Here is a 17108-nt window from a genome sequence, read left to right as displayed (position 1 = left end):
GTGTGTGTGCATGTAGTTCATTGATGTAAATGGACCAATTCCACTCAAGGCATCAAATGACCATTCCTTCATTTTAGTGGTTATTGACAAATTTACAAAAAGGTTAAAGTTGCATCATGTAGGTATAAAAAGAAAGGCAGTAGTCAAATTCATCAATAAGGAAATAATTTGTAGATATAACTTACCAAAACAAATCATTTCAGATGATAGAAAGAATAAGAACAATAAGATGTTGAAGGACTTCAACAAGCAATTCAAGATCCAATGTCACAACTTTTCCACTTATTGTCCTAATATGAATAGAGTTATTAAATTTTCTAGAAAAAAAAATTGAGAAGGTTTTTGAGAAAATAACATTTACTTACAAAAACAAGGATTACTGTAGTAGAAGATGCTTGAATCCTTTACTTTTCCATTTAAATGATGATTACTGAACTTTCTATCATTTAGAGGATTTTGGATTAAACTTGTGTGATATATGTTGAAATGGAAATGTATGAATATTTTATACTATGTATATGAAATATGGGAACTGGAGTTCCGCTTTGCTATACTAAAAATGTGGAAAACAGGTGCCGATTGCCTACCGTGCTATATATGCAAAAAGGGTAAACCGAGAGAGTGTGTGCTGATTTATACCCGAAGTGATTGAATGAGTTTGTGAAAAATACTGGAATTGCACAGGTTATTATGTTTTCATTATAAATTGTATATATGATAAATGGAAACACAACTTGCTACCAAAAGAGTTGAAATATACTTCAATGAAAGAAGTTGAAATACACTTCAGTGCGGGGGTTGAAAAATACTCCTAGATGCTCGGTTCCGTAACTGGTAAGTACAGTGCAATCACACATGTGAATTAGTGTGGGTACATAAGATAGTCGGCTTGCAGGAGGTGGTAATCATTGGTGAAATAATATACCAGGGGAGCTGTCGGACTATAAAATAGATGCTCGGCAATGTCTGCACAAACAAGGCATGTTAAATAGGTGTAATTATGTCATACCAAGCTAGTCGTTGTTCTAATATTCATATACATGATTTAAAGGCTTTTATGGAAGAAATATATAGTATTTACGTTACTATACTTGTTGCGACACAAGATTGAAAAATAAAAAATAAAAATGGTCGTTGTATGTATTGAATTTGATTAAAATGAGCATATGCAGTCACACATTGTTGTAGTAATTTTCACCTTACTGAGAAGTGTCTCACCCCGTATCTAACCTTTGTTTTCAGGTCCATTAGGGCGTCGGTCCTAATTACTAGAACCACTTGGGAGATTGTTTTTGGTTTAGCATATGTAAGCGTTCTAATCATGTATTAAACTTAGTTGGAGTGCCTTTTTGGAGGATTGTAATAACAGGTTACGTTCTATGTCTGGATATTTGTATTTGAGGATATAATAATAAGTTCTGGTATAAGTCTAGTAGAAATCCCAATAAATGTTTATGTTTTTCCGCAACATTTACATTATAATTATGTATCATTTATACCCGTATGTCCCTGTTTAGGGCGAGTTGTCTATGTATGTTTAGCAGGTACAGGTATTCTGTATTTGTGTTAACAATACTAGTTCATATGACAAGCTGGTTCGTTACATGGCCACTAGTGAAAATGGTAGATTGAATGTTTAGAACCCTACTAGAAAATCGAGGAAGAAGATTAGAGAGCCAGGCCAAAACAACATTGTTTTGCAACCCCCCCCCCCCCCCCCACCTTTTTGTCACCCGCACGTCAACCCTTCTTTAAAACATTTCTTTTAAGGAAAATCAAAACAATATTGTTTGATGTCCACCAATGTGTGTCACCGGCATGCGTGCACGTGTTCCTTTACGCGCTAAAACATGAACCCATACACTAGGTTTTTTTTTTTTTTTTTTTAACTATTATTTTTAAAAATTTTCTAATTTTTGAATATTTAAATATTTTTTTATTTTTAAAATTTATTTTAATAATTAAAATTACAATTTTATAATATTATTTTTTTTTTAAATGAAGCCTACCAAAAATATCAAAAAATTTAAGAAGTGTCCAAAAATTGAAAAAAAAAAAAAATTTCCTCAATTTTCATGTAAGAGGTCAAAATCATTGTTCAACCCCTCACCATTTTGGACTATCTTGAATCGCCGAATGCAGTCAGAACTAGTAAAAAAATCGTAGAAAAGCAAAAAATAATACGGATTTTGTCTTGATTTTTATGCTTGAAATCAAAATCATTGTTGAACCTCATCTTACCATTTCGAGCCACCCTGGATCACCTGGTGCAACTAGAATTAGTAGAAATATAACTTGAAAACCAAAAATATCATGGGTATTGTCTCAATTTTTGTACATGAGGTTAAAATCAATATTAGACCTATTCTCACCATTTTGAATTGTCCTCGATCACTCGATGCAACCAAATTTGTGGAAAGAGAGCAAAAAAAAGTTAAGAATGACATGACTTCTGCCTATTTTTTTTTTTTTTTTTGCACAAAATCAAAATCATTGTCTGGACCTCTTCTTACCATTTCTAACCACCTCAAATCACTTAGTGCAGTTAGAATCAACAAAAAGAAGGTAAAAAAGCCCATAATGATAGAATTTTTGCCTCGATTTTTATGGCTAAGGTCAAAATTATTGTCAGGATCTTTTTACCATTTCATATTATCTCGAATCACCTAGTGTTGTCAGAACTGGAAAAAAGACAGCAAAAAAATTAGAAATAATAGGAATTTTGCCCCGATTTTTATGTATAAGGTGAAAATCAATGTTAGACTTCTTCTTACGATTTTGAACTGCCATAGGTCACTTGATGCAATCAAAAATAGGAAATGAAATAACAAAAAAATCAGAGATCAGCAAAACCAAAAGGAGAACTAGAATTTAGTCTCCCTTATTCCTTAGTGCATAACTGTTTGGACAAAACGGGCATTGCCTCTCTTCTATGTAATTCAACTAGTAAATCATTCTCATTGTTGTCAACTATGTTTGTAACAAGAGTCGGTCGCCCCTCACACAGCTAATTTTGGCTGAAATCATTATAAATGATGATTCAACAAAGAGGATATTGTGGGGCAATGGCATTTGCATCCCAATATCCACCTACAAAAGAGTAAGTCGGTCCATCACAGTAGTTACAGGCAATGATTTTTCCATACTCACACTAAGACTATAGGCAAACTATAGCATGAGCTTTTATTATAAACCCAAATCTCTGAACATGTATTTTCGCAGTCTCCATCCAAAATTCCATCTTAGCTTTCAAATTGCACATGATCATCTTCATCATAGTTACCATCTGCAACTCATAAGAGGTGTGAGGCCGCTTGAGAACTTTCTTTGAGAATTTGTTTTTAGAATCACTCTTAGGTCACCATCTACAAGTTTGACTAAATTCAATAATATCTATCTTACCGTGCACCTTAAGTAACTAGTGGAATCATGTGTCCCACATAGGCATGTAACTTTTTTTTTTACTTTTTCCCTAAACAAGTAGCTTAGAATGTTGTTGTTGTTGTTGATGATGATGATGATGATGATGTTACGTCCCACCAAACACAATAATTTTCTTTTTCAAACAAATAGCTCCCAAAATAAACATTGGGAATTGGGAAATACAAACCTAACATTATACTTTCTTTTTTTTTTTTTTTTGCATTATTGTTTGTTATACATATGCCCATTAAAAATATCCCCAAAAAAATTCTAAAAGTGAAGATGCAACTTTAGTTACATAAGTTTAATAAATACAGATATTTAATTCTACTAATTAAAAAGATAAAATAAAAAAAATTAATAATACAGCTGTAATTTTATGAAGTTTAAATGGTCCAGCTAGCTGCTAACCCTATTTTGTATTTTCCTTTTCCCATAGCCCCAATTTGATAAAAAATAAAAACTAACTAGTTTGCAGGGGAAAGTGAAGGGTAGCTTCCTACAATTACTAAAGTTAAAATTTGGGTCCAGCTAGCTGCTGGTCCCATGTACTCCCCCACTCCCCTCCGCCTCCGGCGCCTGCTTCCACCCTCTTTCCTCTCTCTCTTCCTTTCTTTCTGGGTTTAGGCTTTTGGCTTTTTGCGATTCTTAATTAACAGCACTAAGCCTATATATATATATATATATATATATATATATATATATATATATATCTACCTAACTCGCTAGCCAATAAAAGGGACTGCCCACTTTTTTCTTTTTTCTTTTTTCTTTTTTCTTTTTTCAAAAGAGAGGATGCAGGAGGACTTCACAAGAGGTCACATATTCTAGTACTACTCTCGTTCAAGCACGCTTACATTCAAATGTTGGACAGATTTAAAGCAAAGAAGCATTTTTTTAAAAAATTTTGAACTTAATCTTTTAAAAAAAACTGCATTTCAGTACATGAATTGATTTAAACTTGAGTAAATTTGAATAAATTTTAATTCAATTATATATTTTATTTTATCCAAAACTAATACAACTTTAAATCTAAAAATAATATATAATTATATTTATTTTCTAATTTTTTAAAGATTGTCTTAAACAAAGAATGTATTTACTTATGTAAGATAATTTTTAAATTTTAGATTTTTAACTAAATATTCATGAAAAAAAAAAACAACGGATCATGTTTTAATTTTTTGTGATGTCTTTTTTCTCTTCTAAGCAGTGTGAATTATCTAACATAAAAATGTTTAACATTGAATTTTCATTTTAGGTTTTAAAACATAAAATTAACTAGAGATGTTATTTTTATATAACTTAAAGAAAAATTTGAAGTTTTTTCTCTTGTGAATAATGGCTGAGTTTCAAAAATGGTAATCCAAATTAGATATTAGATGATTTAGATATAAATATTCCTTCTTGCAGGTCACAGCTAGCTCCTCTCATCTCTTCAGAACTGAGAATGTTTTTATTTATTTAATTTTTTTTTTTATAACCCGAGGACTCTAGTCATCATCGCGCCACTTTGGACACCATGGTGCGGCACCAAACCTAGGATAGTAAAAACGATTCGTCTATTGATGCACCCCTGATAATTCATCGACATAATGCCTTAAAGGAGAATCGAACCCGTGACCTTGGGAGAATGTTAGTAACAAATGGAGTATGTCAGGAACTATAATTGGAGGTGTTGTTGCATGCCATTTCATCGACTTTTTCAGTCATCTCTGAGGGTGATGTTGCGCATCCCAGAATTTTTAAAAGTTAAAAATATTTTAATTTTATATTTTAATCAATTATTTCGAGTGTCTTAACTTTGCTTATATAGGAAATCTAAATATAGAATCTCTAAATATTTTCCATCAATTAGTTTTGGGAGGTATAGTTACACTATTAAGATTCTTTTATCCATTTAAATGATAATAACTATCTCAAAACAATACCCATAATTATTCCAAAAAATTTTTATATTTTTTTTAAAATTTCCCTATTCAAATTGTTTATCCATATAACTACTAATAAATATCTCAAAACACTCTTAAAACTATTTATAACTATTTAAAGTATCCCTATAATTTTTTTTAAAATTCTTATAATAAATATAAAATTGAAATATTCTTTAACTCTTGGCTATTTTCTTTATTTATTTTTTTAAAATTTTAAAAAATAAATAGTCATAAATATGTACATAATGCATGCTCACAATTATTATTATTATTATTATTATTATTATTATTATTATTATTATTATTATTAATTTGTAAATATTCATTATTAATTAATAATATTAGTAGTATTTATTCTCCACATGTTAACATTATTATGCATATATAATTTTACATATGCTATAAATTCTAGATGTATAAATTATATTATGTGGAAAGGATATAATCCCCCTTCCCTAATCTCACACAGCCCACCTGTCCCTCCCTCACCCTTCAATGTGCCCTTCTCTACTAAGCAACGAGTTTGAGTAGCAAACTCTCCCACCGCCCAATTTATCTGCATTTTGGAGATGTGGGTCTCACCTCCCACAAGTTCAAAATACTGACACTCTCATTTTTCTATTATGTTTCGCCTAACTCTATTTCTATGTTTTCCTTTTTCTATAATCCCAATTTGATTTAAAAAATTAAAAAAAAAAACTCACAAACCAAACCTAATAGCATGCTTGCATTGAAACTTGAGAGGAGAATATAGAGAACAACCGGAATCAAGAGTCTGTTTCGTAACATTACTATTTTTTTTGTTTTCTATTTCTATGTATGCACAGATTACAATAAAATGTTTGTTTATGTTGTCATTTTTCTGTTTTTATTTTGGATTTTCTATTACTTGCAAAAAAATTAAAAATCAAATTTTATGATTTTTAGTTGTTTGTTGTCATAAATTTCCACAAATAATTCTTTTGCATTAAATCATTCATTTTATACACTTTTAAATTCAAAGTAAAATAAAATGATCATATGAATTTAAATATAATTGAAATAAAAATATGCACAAACTTTTAAAAATAATTATAAAGGCAATTGTAAAATATTCTTACTAATTTTCAATTGCCCTATCCAAAAAAAAAATTTATTGTTAAGTAAAATTTGAAAGCATAATAATTATGTAAAATAAATATAATAATTTTATTTTTATTATAGTATTTTTTTTAAAATGTGCATTATTTTGCAATTTTATTATTTTAATCATATTTGTATAATATTATTTGATTTGAAGATGAAAATGAGCATTTTTAATTAAGTCTATAGAAACCCCATTTTGTCTGGGGCTTATATAGCACAGATTGGGCAAAATTCATTAATGCAATAAAGTGAGAAAAAAATATAGGAAAAATAAAAAATACGAGGAAAATGAAAATTTTACATTGAAAATAAAAAAATATAAAAATTGAAAAAAAAAAAAAAAAAGGTGGGTCAACATCTTCTACTTCAAACCCGCAAGCACAAAAGGATAATGGAATTAGACATGTGGGATTATACAATTAACATGTGCATAAAATGTGAATTTAATACAAGCATAAATTTGAGCTATCAACTTAAATTAGATTGATAAGTTAAATATTGTCAGAATTAATTAAATTGGATCCCTCAAACCTATATATAATAGAATTCTAATGGAAGATGGAGACACATGGACTAAGACATAGAGTGAGTAAAGAAAATGAATTGCTCATTAAAAGAATAGGGAGAAAATTTGAGAGTATTGTAAGAATTTGAGGTTCAAAAAGAAAGCTAGAGGCAGGCTAAAGGGGAGCAGCACTAAAGACATGGTCAGCGGAGACTCAAAGTAGCAAACGTAAACATTGGAGTTATTAGAAGACAAAGGTCAATTCCCTAAATCTTGTGTAGTTCTATTTCGTTTTCTAGGATAATGTAAATTGCAAATGTTATTTTTGGTTCTTATACTTCTGTTTTGATAAGTAAAGAAGGAAGAAGGAAAAACATGAAGGGGGCAGCACAACAGGATTTGTCGACGAGGAGCCTGTGCTCGTCGACGAGGGAATAGCATAGGTTCGTCGACGAAGGTTTTGAAACTCGTTGACGAACAATTACCAAGAGCAGGAATTTTCAGATTTCTAGCATCGTCGACGAGAGTCCTGTATTCGTCGAGGAAGGGTCTTATTGGTCTCGTCGACAAGGTCATGTGTTCGTCAACGAGAGGCGCCTAGGCTGCGGCAGTTTTTTTGAATTTTGAATTTTTGAATGTTGGGTGGTTGGGCAAACGGGCGAAAACCTCCGTGGGACTTTTATATATGTCATCTGGGCATATTTTGAGAGAGGAGATGATCATTAGAGAAGTGTATTGTGTACAAATTTGATTTCCTTAGTGAAATTTGTGTGTCATTGCTTCCGTGAATGTAGGCTTTGCTGAACCACGTAAATCTTTGTGTTGATCTTGTTCTTGTTGTGTGTGTGTGTTATTTACATTTACTTGTTGTTATTTATTCTGCTACGTATCTTCATTATACGATCCATATCACAACACAAAATTTTAAAGTCAAAATTGTGTGATTTGAATGTGAGTAAATTTTTAGTTCAGTTTGATCTAAAAGGAAAGGTTTAAAACATATTTAGATATTTACTTGGATTTGAAAGCCAGACCCAAATTAACGCTCATATTCAGATTAGGACCCTATACCTGTATCCACATTTGGGTCCAATAACCCAAATTCAAGTGCCCTAGATTTGACCCGAGGTCCCGAGCCAACTTGACCCGGGTCTAAGTCCATTGACCTATTAACCTGAACCTGATTGGCTAGATCTGAGACTGAGGTCAACATTGACTCAAGGTCCTATGACTTGAGCCCAATTCAACCCAAGCCCAATTTCAATCCTACAGCTCAACTAGGATTGGCCCAACTTAAGGCTACCACAACCAACTTGTGCCCCAAATGAGCCTTGTAGCGCCCCGAACCCAATGGGGCCCGAAGTGCTAATATTCCATAAATAACCCTATAATACTCTGATACCACCATATCAACATCCATAATTAATATAAACAAACAGCAAACGGAAGCAAAATATACTTATACAACCATACATACCAGAATACTGCTCTCAACCAGTCTTACTAAAATTTCCCAAAACATTATACAACCCAGAATATTCAAACACAACTAAACATTACAACATAGTATCCTACCAAGCCCACTCTTGGCTAGATTGTCTAGGTCCCGCCTTGAAGCTCCTAGACTTGATTTCCTGCAGGTCCTAAAAAATTGATATATTTACTGGGGTGAGACACTTCTCAGTAAGATGAAATAAATTAGCATCAGTGCGTGGCTAACATGAGTTTTGCGAACTTAAACACATTCTTTAATTTACTTTATTTGAAAAATATGACATTTGTACAGTATAACTTACACCTATACAGTTGGAAATACATATTTCTTTCATAATATAAAACAATTCGATAACTAACCACATTTACATAAATTCACATATATGTGAAGAAGAAACCCCCTTTTGGACATACAACATCATCATGTATAAACCCCCGTGATCGGGTTGTGCGGTTCGAAGACTGGACCTAACCCTAACTGGCTTACCACCAAGTTAAGTCAAATCTCATGTCTGCAACTCCGATTTGCCTACCCAACCTGGTCTAGACTCCAGAGGGGGGGGGGGTACACAACCCTTCCGTGGCCAAATCGACTTTTCATTACCAACACTTCTATCTAGAACAGTGTGGTTGCACTATCTCACATACTAACTACGGTATCGTGCTCTCATCACATCTGGTCCTCAGGGTTCTTAAACTATATAATGCAATTTAAGTAATAAAAACTATTATATAACTCATTTCATAATTCAGTATAAAACTTGTCGTATCAAAACTTGGCATACAGTCATCATATCAAACCCGACACTTAGCCGTTATATCAAAACACGACACTTAGCCATCATATCAAAACCTGGCACTTAGAGGTTATATCAGAACCCAACACTTAGCCATCATATCAAAACCCGACACTTAGCCATCATATCAGAACCTGACACTTACCCGTTGTTGACTTTTTGAGTTTGATCCCTATTTTGATTATGACAAACAACAACAACTCACTTGTGTACTTAGTGAATATACAGGTTTATAATTCTGGATGCACAAGGGAAGGATGCAAAATGGAAGCCGTAAATGCACTTCAAGCTCACACCAATCAGCGTATTCCATAGGAATCAGGAGAGCAAGCTCGAAGACTTTATTTATTTTTGGATTGTCATAATTAATTAGGTTTAATTGTACATGCATCTCATGATTTAATTTGAAGCTCATACTTAACCTTAGACTGACCTTAGGCACTCTATATTTCATGGAAAATCATTTTATAAATGTGCAAAAATTATTTCAAGTGCAAAAATCTTTTTTTTTTTTTGAAATGAAAAACTCCAAAGCAAGCTTTTCAAAGACCCCTTCATGTTCCTTCCGGCTCATTGATGAGCAATTTTCTCAATTAGTACTTCTCATCTTAAAACATGTTCAACATGAAAGTTGTGGGATTTTCTCTTAGCTTTCTTTTGCCACAAAGAACATTCAATTTTAAGTCGTATAGAAAAATTATGGCCAAAACACTGAAATGTGTCCGTTGCAGAAAATTTTCCTTCATGTTTCTTCCGTCTCATTGATGGACCATTTTCTCAGTCCATAACTTTTTATCCTAAAAAGTGTCCAACATAAAAGTTGTGGGCTTTTCTCTTAGATTTCTATCAACAACAACAACGTTCAATTCGGAGTAGTATAGAAAAAGGTATAGGCAAAAAATTGAAGGGTGTCTGTGCAGAAAGTCCCCAACGGCCAAAAAATGGCTAGTTTTTAAATTAAATCATATTTTAATACCTCAACGGCCATAAAACGGTTAGTTTTGGTTTTTGCCTATAAATACAGGCCAAAAAGACTTGAAAAATTGAGGAGAAATATCTTGAGAACATATTTACACATTATTTGTTTCTCTCTCATTTTTCATACCCCTTTGTGCATTAAATTTTATATTTCTCCAACTCTTTCACTTTGAAAATTCATCTTGGGAGAAAATTTTGTGGGTTATTGAAGGAAACTTGGAGCATATATCCACTCATATATTTTTGTTTCAAAGGCTCCTTTTTCTTGAGGTAATTTTATTTTAAAAGGCTTAAGCATATATTATCTTTCATATGTATTGTCACGCCCTGAACCCGGAAATGGGACTCAGGGGTGAAAATGTAAACCAACTAGTCCCTGTATCATACAAAACATCCAAGATACAGAGCAAAGGATGAGGGTCCTACCCCGTGGGGTTCCCATGAACCCTATACACATCCAAACATAACAGAATGTACGCAGTGAAATAAGGTCATTCTATATACATACAGTACCATACCAAAGTCTATACAAGAGCTGACACAGGCTCTATCATACAACATACAAATGGGTGCCCAACACATCCCAAAATGGAAACCCATCAAAACACAGTCATAGTACTTACCCAAGTGTTAATTGCAGTACACCGACCACTACACTCACTACACTAGGATGCTAGTTCCGGTTACTCGAAGGACCTGTAAAAATGTACGTACAATAGGGGTGAGACACCTCTCAGTAAGGAAGAACACACGTTATATCAGTGTGTGGCATTTGAGTGTTATCATGATGCAACATACACGCAGTTAAATGTAGTTCCAGTACTAATTTCACAACAGTGCATACACGCGCACACACACACATGATCAGCAATCCTGGTGTCGTCACATCCATCGGCCCGAAGCCGGCCCACGACATACGGATTTGGCCCGTAGCCAACTCTCAAAAAATGGCGCTACCGGTACATGGCTAGTCCCCGAATCCCATGGCATCGTACCGGCACTAAATTGGTGGATCCACACCCTTCGGTCTGATCTGCCGAAATAGGCTCACACCCTCGGATATAGAGTCGGACACTCTGCCAACCTATGGCCAGCGATTTCATATGCTCTCAGATATAGAGCTAGACACTCTCAATGCCCGGAACAATTTCGTAACCACGCTCCTACTAGCATTTCAACCAATCACACACACATGCATGCTCATATAACCAAACAAACTACACCCATTTGGTAATCTAAAATCATGGTTTTCCAGAAAAATATAGTTTAAACAGGTCAAGGCACGACTATCCCTATAACACAGTATAAATCAGCATATACATTTGGTTTTCAACAAAACTAGGGATACAACTCGTCGCCCCCTTTTTCCCAAAAAAAAAATCATGAAAAACTCATAGTTTTCCCCGTTAGATCCCCCCAAATGAGTAGCCAAAACACACACAGGACCGTGAACCACAGTTCTACCGAGTCCGATTTAAAAAATAACCGATATAAATACAATTCCCCTTACCTTTCCCTGAATAGAAAATTCTAAACTCTTAGGCCCCTAAACAGCGAATCGAGTTCCAAAACCTACAATCAACAGTACAGAAGGTACTCACAACCCCATCCTCTACCAAACTACCGAATCAGAAAAGAAAATCGAGCCTTACCTCGATATTAAGCCGAAACCCAAAAATCTCTAAAACAAGATTTCAATTCGCAAGTTTTGTAGAGAATCCTTCCACGATCCTTGTAGTAACTTCAGATTAACAATTAACGTAATGAATGACGAAGAAATCTAGAGAGAGGAAGTGTAGGGAGAGTTCTAGAGAGAAAGACAAAGAAGATTTTTAGTTTTCTTAGTTGAGAAGTAAAGTGAATTGATTTTTATAGCCCTTTGACTTGGGCGTCCTCGCCGAAGAAATGGTGTCCTCATCGACAAGGTCATATAGATAGCTTGTCGATGAGACAGTGGATTCGTCGACGAATCCTGATATCACCAGTTTTTTGAAATCTCTCAGCTTCTCCTCATCGACGAGCCTTTGAACTTCGTTGACGAGACTTACATGGACTTCGTCGACGAACTCTGACTTCGTCGATGAATCTAACTAAGTTCCCAAATTTGTCCTTCTCTTATTTATTTAAACCCATATATTACGGTTCAGGTTCTTATAGTCTCCCCTCCTTACTAAAAATTTCGTCCTCGAAATTTGCCTTCTCCCATTCATAAACTCATATATACAACTAAACACATACATGCAACTCCAGAGAAAACTGGTGACCACTACAGCGTAGCCCCATCATACACATACATACAGGCCCTCATTTATGGCGGAGGAATACCGTGGTTACAACATAAACTGTCTTAGAAGTTCAGAATATACATACTCTTGACGACGAACCACCTATCCCAACCCAAAGTAGGATAACGTACAAGTACTCAAAACAATTGTTGATACTTCCGACATATTTTCGTTTCCAACTCCCAAGAAGCTTCCTCAACCTCGTGGTTTCGCCACAATACCTTTACTAATGGTATATCCTTGGTACGAAACTTCTAAACTTTACGGTCTAGAACCTGAACATGTATCTCCTCATACGCTAAAGTATCCCAAATTTCCAACTCATCATAACTGATAACATGTGAAGGATCCAACACGTACCTCCTCAACACGGATACGTGAAATACATCGTGGACCCTCGAGAGTGCTGGGGGTAGTGCAATCCTGTAGGCTACCAGACCCACTTGCTCAAGTACCTCGAATGATCTGATATACCTCGAGCTCAGCTTGCCCTTTCTCCCAAATCTCATCACCCCTTTCATTGGAGCGATACGCATAAATACCTTACCCCCCACCTTGAACTCTAAGTCACGGCGGCGAACATCTGCGTAACTCTTCTGCCAACTCTGAGCTAATCTAATCCTCTCCCAGATCAAACCCACCTTCTCAGATGCCTGCTACACGAGTTCAAGTCCTAACACCTAACGTTCATCAACCCCATCCCAACACAATGGAGATCGACACCTCCGACCATACAAGGTCTCGAATGGTGCCATTCTCTAGTCTGGAAGCTGTTATTATAAGCGAACTCTACTAGTGGCATAAATTGTATCCAGCTACCACCAAAATCTAACACACAAGCTGGCAACATATCTTCCAAGATCTGTATCGTCCTCTCCGCCTGTCCATTAGTCTGGGGGTGGAACGTTGTACTGAAAGTAAGCTTTGTCCCCAGTGCCTCCTGTAAGCTCGTCCAGAATCAAGAAGTAAACCTCAAATCTCGATCTGACACAATGAACACCGGTACCCCAGGCATTCTCACATTCTCATGCACATACATATATGCTAATCTACTTAGAGGATAGCCAACTTTCATCGATATGAAATGAGCAGATTTTGTCAACCTATCCACAACCACCCAAATAGCATTATGCCCGTGAAGTGTTGGCGGCAATTCAGTCACAAAATCCATGGAAATATGCTCGCATTTCCACACCGGGATAGGCAAAGGCTACAACGGCCCTGCTGGTCTCTGATGTTCAGCTTTCACCTGCTGACACGTCAGACATTACTTCACGAACTGAGCAATTTGCCTCTTCATACCAGACCACAAAAAGGTCTCACGCAAATCACAATACATCTTTGTACTACCAAGATGTATCGTATATAACGAGCGATGTGTTTTTCCAGAATCGTCTTTCTGATCTCATCGTCGTTCGGAACACATAACTTGATCCCAAATCTCAGCACACCTCCCTCAGAGATGTTAAACTCTGTAGCTAGTCCTTGTTGTACCTTTTCCATAACCTCTGCCAACTCTGCATCACTAGCCTGCGCGGCCTTTATACGTTCCAACAAAGTCGACTGGACCACCAAACTAGCAAAGAAGGCCTGATGATCCCTAGATACCAACTTTATACCTGAGCTCTCCAAATCCCATCTGATGTAACACTGAGTTACCACCGCAGTTATAGCCACAGGTCCCAACTTCTGACTCAACACATCAGCCACCACATTAGCTTTTCTTGGGTGATAACTGATGGTGCAATCTTAGTCCTTAATCAACTCAAGCCACCGTATCTGACTCATATTCAGCTCATTCTGCATGAAAAATCTGAGGCTTTTATAGTCGGTGAAGATCTCACACTGCACACCATAAAAGTAGTCTCTCCAGATCTTCAGTGCATATACAACAGCAGCCAATTCTAAATCATGCGTAGGGTAATTCTTCTCATACTCTTTCAATTGCCGATAATCATACGCTACTACCTTACCCTGTTGCATAAGCACACATCCCAAACCCTTTAGAGACTCGTCGCTATAAATCACAAACCCACCATCCCCCGAAGGAATGGTCAAAACTGGAGCGGTAACCAGCCGGTGCTTCAACTCCTGAAAGCACTGCTCGCAATCACTGGTCCACTCAAACTGCACCCCTTTCCTAGTCAATCGAGTCAGAGGCCCAGATAGTTTAGAGAACCCCTCCACGAACCAACGATAATAACCTGCCAGTCCTAGAAAACTCTGAACCTCCTACACATTCTTCGGCCTCACTCAGTCGACCACGGCTTCAATCTTGCTAGGATCAACTGATATACCATCACCAGTAACCACATGGCCTAAGAATGTAATCTAACTCAACCAAAATTCACACTTCTTCAGTTTAGCATACAACTTCTTCTCCCGCAAGAATCTGTAATACTAACCTCAAATGGTCCTCATGCTCTTCCAAACTCCTTGAGTATACCAGAATATCGTCAATGAATACCACTACAAATCGATCCAGGTACTCGTGGAAAACCCTGTTCATCAGATCCATGAACACCGCCGGAGCATTCATCAACCCAAATGGCATGACCAAGAACTCGTAGTGGCCGTATCTGGTTCGGAAAGTAGTCTTTGCCACATCCTCCGATCTGACCCTCACTTGATGATATCCTGCCGCAAGTCGATCTTCGAAAAGACCCGTGTCCCCTACAATTGGTCAAAGAGATCATCTATACGAGGTAAAGGATAGTGATTCTTCACAGTTACCTTGTTAATCTCACGCTAATCAATGCACATCCGCATCGACCCATCCTTCTTCTTCACAAACAATACTAGAGCTCCTTAGGGCGAAACACTAGGATGAACGAAACCCATGTCCAGTAATTCCTATAATTGCTCCTTCAACTCTCGAAGGTCTTCTGAAGCCTTTCGGTATGGAGCTCTAGAGATCAGTGCCTTACCAGGCAGCAACGCGATCCGGAGGTAAACCGGGTAAATCATCTGGAAACACATCCCGGAACTCGCTGACTACTCAAATGTCCTCGAGTCTCAACTCATCCTGTAGTGGTTCTTTCACGCAAGCTAGGTACCCCTGACACCCATCCAAGAGTAACCTCCTTGCCTGTAGTGCCGATAGAATTTGTGGCGTCAAAAGCACACACGATCCCACGAATTCGTACTCTTGCTCCCCAAGAGGTCTGAACACTACTACCTTTCTGCAACAGTCGATCACAGCATAACTAGACAACAACCAACCCATTCCCAGAATAACATTGAACCCCAACATGTCGTACACAACAAGATTCGCCTGTAGCAGCTTCCCCTGAATTACTACTAGGCAGTCTACCAACATCTTCCTACAGCAAGACACACTCCTTGATGGCGTAGTAACAGATAACAACTCGTTCATGACTTGGGTCCCAACTCCACACCGTCCAACAAAATTCACAGATATAAAAGAATGGGTTGCACCCGAATCAAACAAAAATAGAAGCCTTATTTGAAAGCAATAATAAGGTACCTGTCACTACGTTCCTGCATGCTTAGCATCCACTGGAGTAAGAGAGTATACTCTGGCCAGAGCTATATTCATCTGAATGGTTCCCTGAGGTATTTGATTGCTCCCTCGGTTCATACTAGATGCAGGCACGTCTCGCTTCGGAGCATAGCAATCGCAAAACATGTGACCTGGCTGGCCATAGTTGTAACATTTACCCCCAAATGACCGACACACACCCTCGTGCCATTTTTGGCATCTGGTACAACGACCACTAGTCTGGCTCATCTGAGAACCTTGGCGCTCGGTATTCTGACGGTAGCCCAAGCCCTTGCTCCTCTTCTTCCACGATCTCTGATAAGATCCTATCAAAGAACCAGATGGTACTGGCCACTTCTTCAGCTCCTAATCCACCTTGTCCTCTCGAATACTGGTCTCAATCACAGTGGTTTTATCCACCAGCACCGAGAACTCACGGATCTGAAGCATACCCACCAATCTGCGGATATCCTTCCTCAGGCCCTTCTTGAACCTCCAAGTCTTCTCGTACTCACTCAAGATCAAACACGGCGCAAATCAGGATAGCTCTATATACCGAGTTGCATATCCCTACACCGTCATACTCCCCTAAGTTAGAGCAGAAAACTTATCCGCCCTCTCATCACTTACAGAAGCCGGGAAGTATCTATCAAAGAACACCTCCTTGAAACGGCTCCACATCATCTCCTCAAGACCGTCCCTCTGCTTCTCTAGCAGAATTACTACAATCCACCATCGACCCGCCTCCCCAGATACTTGGAAGGTAGCATAGAGGACTCGCTACCTATCCGTGCAGTGCAGGACTTCCAAGATCCTCTCAGTCTTCTCCACTAAATCCTCTACTATCATTGGGTCGGGTCCTCCAAAGGACGTCGAAGGATGCATGCGTATGAACCTCTCAATGGTGCACCCCACAGCAATAGGAGAGCACTCACGTCTCCTCACACTCTGCCCGATCTCTCGTAAAACCTACCTTGTCAAACCTCGAGGCACAGAAGGAGACTCGTCACTCGCAGTCTCCTCGGAGCCACTTCCCAGGTCATTATCCTTGGACTCCATTCTGAA

The sequence above is a fragment of the Malania oleifera genome, chromosome 1 (assembly GCF_029873635.1).
Source record: "Malania oleifera isolate guangnan ecotype guangnan chromosome 1, ASM2987363v1, whole genome shotgun sequence".
In the NCBI taxonomy this organism is placed as follows: domain Eukaryota; kingdom Viridiplantae; phylum Streptophyta; class Magnoliopsida; order Santalales; family Ximeniaceae; genus Malania; species Malania oleifera.
The sequence above is the reverse complement of the archived record's forward strand: the minus strand, read 5'-3'. Positions refer to the sequence as shown.